This window comes from Malania oleifera, chromosome 11 (assembly GCF_029873635.1).
Source record: "Malania oleifera isolate guangnan ecotype guangnan chromosome 11, ASM2987363v1, whole genome shotgun sequence".
NCBI lineage: Eukaryota > Viridiplantae > Streptophyta > Magnoliopsida > Santalales > Ximeniaceae > Malania > Malania oleifera.
Window position 1 is genome coordinate 75503007 of NC_080427.1, and position 8341 is coordinate 75511347.

At 36.2% G+C, this 8341-nt stretch overlaps 1 protein-coding gene across 18 annotated transcripts in view; it reads left to right on the top strand.

Moving 5' to 3' along the window:
• Positions 1-501: 501 nt before the first annotated feature.
• LOC131168066 (elongation factor Ts, mitochondrial) overlaps positions 502-8341 on the top strand; it is an 87120-nt gene continuing 79280 nt past the window's right edge. For 7 of the 18 annotated variants that reach the window (XM_058127245.1, XM_058127248.1, XM_058127247.1 and 4 more), the window contains exon 1: positions 667-843. The gene's annotated coding sequence lies outside the window, so the exon portion shown is untranslated. Of the gene's footprint in view, positions 844-8341 lie in introns of all 18 variants that reach the window. The other 11 variants (XM_058127254.1, XM_058127250.1, XM_058127253.1 and 8 more) reach the window with 6 other exon arrangements.

Below are 8341 nucleotides of genomic sequence, written 5' to 3' on the forward strand. Positions count from 1 at the left end.
TAAATTTTTTAGTTAACAATATAATTCATTTATCCTCTAAATATTTCTAAACTTCAATAGAAAAGTCATCTGGTCCTATGCTTTTCCCATTTTTCATTTTTTTCCAAAGTCATCTTAACTTTAGTGACCCTAATTCTGTAAATAAATATCATATTTTTAGTACTTTTCTCACTTGTCACTTTTAGGTCTAGACTTATATTTTGATTTTTATTAAACAACTTATTAAAGTAATTGCATCATATTCCTTTTAAGTCCTTTTCTTTTACCAAAACATTATCATTATAATTCTTCATAGATTTTACATTACATAAATCGTTATACTTTTTTTTTTCTAGCTCTAACTATTTCATGTCTTTTTCCATTTTTTTCGTACCTAGCCTAGCATCTAAATTATTATAAGCACTATGTCTAGTTCATTAATAATTTTTTTTGCCTTTTTCTCATTTCTATACACTTTTCAAAGTTTTATGTATTTATGCAAATTTGCAAAATTTTATATTAGAGTCTCTATCTCACTGCTGTTTGACATCTTGATTATTTCACCAATTTTTTATTTTTTATTTAATACATTTTCTTTGAATTAAATTCAAAATTCAACTCAAATACTATCATCAATAGCAAACATCGAGTTGTTCTTAAATATTTGAATTGAAATAGAATCGAGGTAAGTTGACTTTTGAATAACTCCCAAGTGGTTTCACTCATTTTACACTCCATGTCAAACCGACGCGGCCTAACCTAATCTCTCTCCTTTGCTCAGCCGAGTCCTGTTCAGTGTCGACTGCAGATTTGGAAGGCAGCCAGCAGTCCCGGCACCCCCACCCCCGGCGCTTTGGTAGTCAGGTAGCTCTCTCTCTCTCTCTCTCTCTCTCTCAGAATAGAATACGGAACAGAATGCAGCAGGTTGCTGCAATCAAAGTTCTTAGATTATGATAATTCTGGTACGGGCCTAGTTATTTATATTTTTTCAAATTTGAATCATTTCATTCATTTGGTTGTGAAATTTGCAAGACTCAAATTTTAATATTAGACTCTGAAGCGAATAATGAATAGAATGCTATTAAGTGTTTTTTTTTTTTTTGCCCCACTGTCTTGCTAGCTGAATGCTGAAGATATTCTTTCAGCCTTTCTAGTTTGATGTGTCTCGAGTTCAATTTTCGCTGTTAGGATAGTGTCAAATATTGTCATTGAAGAGTTCAATTTAAGGTCTTGAAGAGGTCATTTTTTACTTTTTCTTCATTATTGTGGTTACCCTGCTGGAAGTTGGTAGTGCTGAGTCCATTAGAAATTAGAAGTGTTTGGAACGTTTTAAGTTTCTGCGACTCTGCCTTCAATTGCTGTCTGCAGGTAACACCCTCCCTACACACCCACCCCCAAAACACGATTTCTTTTTGTTCCAAATTTGGTTCTGGATTATACTATTTTATGTTTCTTCTGAAATTTCTACCTTTTCCGATTTCTTTAAATTTATTCTTGTCATAGTTTTCTGAAATATGCTTATTTTGCTTTGTTTGTGCAATTTCCCCTTGAGAAATGGATTCCGTGCACCCACCTTGTTGTGCACTTTTTCATTCGTGAAAATTTTTAATAATTGTTTGTTAATCTTATGTAAATTTTTTTTCCTTGAAAAATGGGTTCTGAGTGTGCATTCTCTTTCTCGTGTACTTTCTTGTTCTTGAGAATATTTTGATAATTATATTTGTTAAGTTTCGGTAAAATTCCCTTTAGAAATGGATTCATAGGATGCTCATTGTCTCATGTGTACTTCTCCATTCTTATCTTTTGGCAATATACATTTTCTAGATGTTGTACTCATCATGTTATACTTTCGACTCTAATTAATGGAACCTTTTCATTTTTAATTCTTGCGTGTCTCTAAAGTAGATATTTTAGCTAAAACTCATTGGAGGCTATAATAATTACAAACATATACTTTAGTGCCCCTCATACAAAACCAAAGCCATTATTCTTGAATCCGCTACTTGATGATGACTTTGGGAAGGTAATCTTGGAGCCTTAAATAAGAATAATATGCTTTGAACTTATCATTATTGCTTGTATTGATCAAAGAGGTTTCTTTTCCAGCTTATTTGTGTTGTGTATTTCTAATGTTTGTGCCAAGTTCTTATATTTTGAGTTACTCTATGTCATGTTTCCCCCCTCCTAATTTTCATGTTCTAACTTTTAAGTACTTGAATTCTAAATTTTAAGTTTCTAACCTTTTAGTCATTAGCTTTGTATGCTGGGGTAAAACTTGGAAGTAATAATCTAATTAACATGAGAGGACTTTTTTTTGCTCTTGTCCTTGTGCTTGCTCTCTCTTATGTTTTTTTATTAGCTTTGATGGATTATTTTAAGAATTGGTACTGGTGAGAACTTCTGCAAATTGGTGCACGCACATTGAATGCATTTCAAAAGGATTGGGATAGGGGACTTTGTTTGATGGGAGGAGAAGCCTTAGAATCACAGCCAGTGGATAAACACTACCATTTGTTAAAATGATAGATGAGTGTTTGCCTTCATTTTTTTTTGATCTTAGACCAAATCATTCCTTTCAAAAAATTCCTCAGAACACAAATTGGATGGCGTTTAAATCAAATCAGGAGGGCAATTTTCTAGAGTTGGGTTTATGATTGAGCAGCAAGGATTAATCAATTGTGAGTTCCTGCAGGTGTTGCAGGCGATTGTGGGTTCAGAGAAGTTGAGCAAAGATGTGGCTCATCCTTCAGGGACTCATGATTGTTGGAGCTGGAAGGAGGCGATATCCGGTAGTTCAGAGGCAATGAGGAGTGGATGGAGTATACAGGAACTGTGGAGATTCCTAATTGGTGAGTGTTGGAGCCACAACGGCTGGTGGTAAGGAGGTTTTGGGATATTAGGTGAGGGGAAGGGGGTGATTGCATGTGCATATGAGAGAGTTGTGGGGTTCTAATAAGTTAGGCCAGGGATCCTTAATATTACAGTCAACTTGGCCCTGTTGTTGGGAAATAATTTGTGGCTTATAAGGAGATTTTACCCATTTGCAATCTATAGACAGTGAAAGGTATTCAGGTCAGGATTAAGTTATCTAACATGCAAGGGGACTTGTCTGCGCAAGAATGGGAATGCTTCTTCTTTGCAGGCCCATGTAGCTGTCCAATGGAGTTCAGGGGCCATTGTACAAGTAAAAAGGGTGTTCACGTGAGTATACCCCAGCCTAGCAAATATCTTAGCAAATTGGGAGTGTAGCTGAGACTCATGCTGTGGAAAAGAGAGGGTTATAGTGGATCTCATTTTTGGTGAAGCATGCAGGTGTAGGAGACACAAACCCATGTTGCATCTTCACTGGTAAGAGTTTTTAGTGCAAGTGGCAGCTCTTGTGGGCCTAGAGCAGGGGCTGCAAGGATTGATGGAGGTTAATGATGCGGCTGATCTGGGTGGGGATTGAGATGGTATGAGTTCTAGTAATGACAAAGTGGGGATGGAAAATGTGAAAAAGTCTCATGTAGGATAAGAAGCCAGACCATGGGCAGACCCTTGTTGGAGACTATTTCAGAAGAATTAGATTAAGGGATTGTCATGTTCAGTTAATTAGTTTACTTTGTGTGTTTAGTTAATTAGTAGTAGGATTATTGTGTATTTTTTTTGGGGGGGGGGGTTGTAATTAATATGTGATGTTCGACAAGAAGCTGGATCATGGGTAGACCTTTGTTGGAGACACTGAGCAGACAAGATTTTTTCGCATAGGCTGAAGGGCTTGATTCCTTTTTTGTTTCTCTCCTTTTTTTTTTCCCTATTATGATAAAGGGGCTTGGAGGGGGGAGAGAGAGGAATTACAAAGGAGGATAGAGTCGAGGACGCTGGGCTGATGGGATTCTGTTGGATACATAATTATGAAATAGAGTAGTGGAGAAGTGGAGGCTAGTGGTTCTGTTGGATTCCAGGGTCATGTGACAAGCAGCTTGTCAGATAGTTGTCTAGATGGGGTAGTTGATATTTTGTCATATAGTGGGATTTTGTCAAATATACAGAGTATATTTGGGAAGGTGTTCAAATGCAATGCTTGAAATTGGAATGTTTTTTTTTTTTATATTTTATATTTATTTTTTTATATATTTGGGAAGGTGTTCAAATGCAATGCTTGAAATTTGAATTTTTTTTTTTAATATTTTATTTTTATTTTTTTTATTTTTGGATAGAAAAAGTTTTATTGAGTAATAGATAAGAGCAAAAAACAGGAGTATAGTTACAAATTTAATTGAAACTTGAAGTCTTAGTAGACAGCAATACTTTGCCTCTTCTTCATTCATGGGTTCCTGATGTATTTGGTCACATGTATGGGACAGGAGAGATTATTTGATTAAGTGGGAGGTGGCGTGTAGATCTAAGGAAAGAGGTTTGGGTCTTGGTAATTTGGTGTCTTAAAACACTTCATTTTGGCTAAACGGTTTTGGCTGTTCCCCTTGGAGGTGAATTCCCTTTTGCACAATGTAATAAAAAGTGAATATAGCATATAAGATAATTGGTGGAATGATAATTTGGGCTTAAGAAGTTCTTCTAAGAGTACTTGGTGGTTTATTTCATTGGTTTACTCTTGTTTTCTTCCTTTGAAAAACTTTCAATTGGGGAGTAATTGTATTCAGGTTTTGGGGAGATGTTTGAGTCATTTGGGGGGGGGGGGGGTTATTGTGTTCCTTTGCTTGATTATATATTCTTCTCACCACAATAATTTGATTTCCTCATTTCTTATCTCGAGAGGGATTTCTTTTCTTCGTACATTCATTTTAGAAGGGATTTTAATGATAGTGAGTGAGGTGGAGGAGCTGTTTTCTTTGCTCATTGTGCTGGAGGATTGCCATATTTCTGGTAAGAGTGATGGTAAAGTTCAATCTTTGGGTTCATTGGGGGACTATTTGTGTACATCCTTCTTTTCTCACCTTTAAGGCTGTATGGTTTTTCCTCTCTACTGACAACGGCATCACCTAGTGTTGTGTACCTGTCAAAAGCGAACCAAGGTGATACCTGCTCTGCTGTCCACCACACCAGAATATGTTGCGATAGAGCAAACAAAGGCCTAGAGGTGTAATATCCAAGAGGTTGACCTGCCACAAAGCTGACCTAAGAGAAGCATTGCCTGACAAACGGAACCTCAAACAGGTTACCGGCCAAGGTGGAGTTAACCACACTTGACGCAGAAGTTCTTCCTGATACAAACACTATCGGAGGCTAAGGTTCTTTCTAAGATAAAGGTGTTTGTTTGGCTGGATTCTAACCAATATTCTGCTGGTGAGTAGGAGGCCTTTAATAGCTTTGTCTCTCAATGTGTGTGTCATGTGTGGGAATATAGCTCTGAGGATGCATCTCATTCTACACTCTCCATTTGCATGGGGCTTGTGGAATACACTTTTTTGGACTACTTGGTGAAGTGTGGGCTTGTCCAAATCTGGTGGAGGACAGAGAAAGATAAATTACAACGAAAGAGGACAAGAAGTCCACCCCATAAAAATAATATGAAATGAAAAAAATGATGAAAATAAAAATCTTCAATCATTTTCCTTCATAATTCACCATACATTTTGAGTTAACCAACTCTCTTTGACCTTTTTTAGCTCTATTTTTACACCCGTCAAAACACACTTCATTTCCTCAGGATCAAAAAACTTTAAATCCAATTTATCCATGAGATCTTAAACTTCTAAATCCTTCCTTGGATTCTCCTCCACTGGTGTTGGTAAAATACCATCCTTGCGCTGCATCTCAGTAACCAAATCATCATTTTCAAATATAAAGACCCCTTCCAGTCCTTCCAAAGAGGATGGATGTACATATGATAAGTCCCCTAAAACATCACTGGAATCAGAAACATATCCACATTGTTCCCTAATTTCATCCAACAATAAACCCTCGCCACAATCAAACTCACTTAGACCATCATTTTTATGATCTGATAAATCCCCCATTCCATTATTTCATGTCCTTTGCTAACCCCATCACATGAATTTCCCCTTTTTTCTTAGCATTTATGTCTTCCACAATACCTAACTCTCTTTCCTGATTCCTCTTTAAAATATTTGGCATGACCTCACCAAAGTGCTTTCTCTTATCTAAGAACAATTTTTTCATTCCTGCACCTGTCTGCTCAAACTTCTGATGAGTATAAACCTTGGGACCCTTAGATCCCTTTGCCTTAATGTTTGAGGCATCAGATAACCTACTCAAAATACCATCACCTTTATAAACCTTTTCTGCAACATCCTCTTGCCCCTCTGCGAAACCAGAATCTTCAACCACTTTAACATTTTCTTTTATTTCCTTATTGTTGTCAAGAAACTTTTCCGAAATTGAGCTGCCAGTTTCCTGTACTTGCTTGATGACATGATTTGTTCAATTTGAATCTTGGGGAACTGGAGAGAGATTTTGCCTTTGTTTACAGATGGGTGACAATTCTTCTTTTGTATATTCTCTGCCTGCATGTTGGGGCTTGAAAATTGGGCATCTTGGGTCTGCCCATTATTATTGGGCCAATCCTCCTTTCCCTTAGGCTGGCTATCCAAAATAGGGCCCTGAAAACCTTGGGCCTACCCCTTATCAATGGCCCAATTGTCCTTTTCCTTAGACTGGCCATCTGAAATAAGGCCCTGCAAATTATGGGCCCCTCCTTTTTCCCATTAACTTGCCCAGGTCCAATACAATAACCAATTGGCCCAGCACAGATTATTAATCTTCCTCATCCTCTAACGTAAACCTAGCCGCCTCAACTCCAGCTGGACCATCATCCAAAACCATAGCCACCATTGCAGCATCAGCACACCCGACTGCCTGAGCAATAGGTACATGCGCCCTTGGCAGGATGTCTTCTAGCGTCAGTTCCACTGCAATCTTTGACTTGAGCTCAGCCCCATATCTAATGCACATATCATCCATCCCATTCAGAGCGTCCTGCTTTCCTTGTTGGAACTTGCTTTCACAGCCTTCTCCTTCACCTGCCTACTCTTTCATCACCTCTTAAAAAGTAAAAAATTTTTCTGATCTTCTTTTCCTTCTCTTTCTTATATTTCAGACTGCCCTCTAATTCTGATTTTAACCAGCAGAGCATCAAATTTATAATTTTTTGGGTCAGTTTCCTTCCATTTAGTAGTGGATGCAGAAGCATTTTGTTTTGGCTGTTTAAGGACCTTATTTGGAGGACAAGTTTGTTGGAAAAAATATTATTATGCTTGTGGATAATCTGATGGATTCTCTTGATATTTGCTTCTGAATTGGTTATGAGTTGGAATTGGTAATTTTTTTCTCTCTTGCCATTCATTTCTACATTTGGCACTTCCCTTTCTGGCTCGCAAATATTTTACCCTGCTCTTCTTTTCCTTGTTTGGTTATAATTGAAGCTGTGCTTCTGGTTACTGTAGAATATAAGCTGTCTGTTTGCAGCGTATATGGTTAAATTAGGGGCTGTTTAGTATCAATGTCAAAAATTATGAAAACGAAAATAAAAAACCTGTCTGGTTAGCATTTCTAAAACTAAAATAAATTAAAAACTTGATTAAGCAAATGCTCATTTTAGTCATTGAATAAACTAATCATTAAAAATATATAATTAAATAACAGAAGTATGACTAATAAAAACTATAAATATTGTAATAAAATAAAATTTATTATAATTATTCTCCTTAACTATTATATTTTGAAATTCATTTTTCATGCCAATTGAAAAGTAGTAAAAATGTTTTGTAAATGGTTTTTATTATTAATTTTTTGAATTTTTTGATATCTTTATTTAATTATATTTTAAATTTGTACATTTTATTTAAATTTTAATTAAAGTTTGTGTAAAATGAATTAAATATTCAAAAAAGATAATTCGGGATAAAAAAATATTCTGGCATTAGGTTACCAAAACTATTGAAAAACGTAAAATCTAATTTTCAGTTTTTTCGCAAACAGCTAAAAACCAAGAACAGAAACAGGAAACTGATGGATACCAAACGTGCTTTTATGACCTGTTTCTTCACTGTACAGAAACAAAAACAAAAAGCAGAAAATAGCAGCCATACCATGAAATGGATCCGTAGGAAATCTGGTTTTTGTAAAACAGGAATCTGGTTATTATGTGTGGAAACCCGATCCCTGATTTTCAAAGATACTGCTGCAGCAATTTTGATTTTATTATTAGTGACTACATTAATTTAGGAATAAAGAAAGGTTGTACCCAGTGCACAAGGCTCCCACTTTGAGTGGGGTTTGGGAGAGGTGGATGTCGGCAAGCCTTACCCCCATTAAATTTAGGAATAAAGAGATTCTAGAAAATTCTGATATCTCTATTAGTTTGTTTCCTATTTTGTAGTTTCCTCTATTTGGCTTGTTT